This window comes from Papaver somniferum, unplaced genomic scaffold (genome assembly GCF_003573695.1).
Source record: "Papaver somniferum cultivar HN1 unplaced genomic scaffold, ASM357369v1 unplaced-scaffold_19728, whole genome shotgun sequence".
Taxonomy (NCBI): domain Eukaryota; kingdom Viridiplantae; phylum Streptophyta; class Magnoliopsida; order Ranunculales; family Papaveraceae; genus Papaver; species Papaver somniferum.
The window spans coordinates 463-745 of record NW_020629628.1 but is presented as its reverse complement, the minus strand read 5'-3'; positions in this window follow the sequence as shown (position 1 = coordinate 745).

The window sequence follows — 283 nt, the reverse complement described above, 5'->3', positions numbered from 1 at the left end:
GTGGCCGAGCGGTCAAAAGCGACAGACTGTAAATCTGTTGGAGTTTTTCCTACGTAGGTTCGAATCCTACCTCTCCCAGTTAACTTAATATAATAGAAAAAGAGTTTATGAGACGCAATGAGTTGGCTAGGTAACATAATGGAAATGTATTGGACTGCAAATCCTGGAATGACGGTTCGAGCCCGTCCTTGGCCTCTCCCCCAGTTCATAGATCCCCTGCTATGAGAACTTTCGGCATCAAAGGACAGTGATTGAGACTTTTCATTCCTCTCGAGCGATTTGT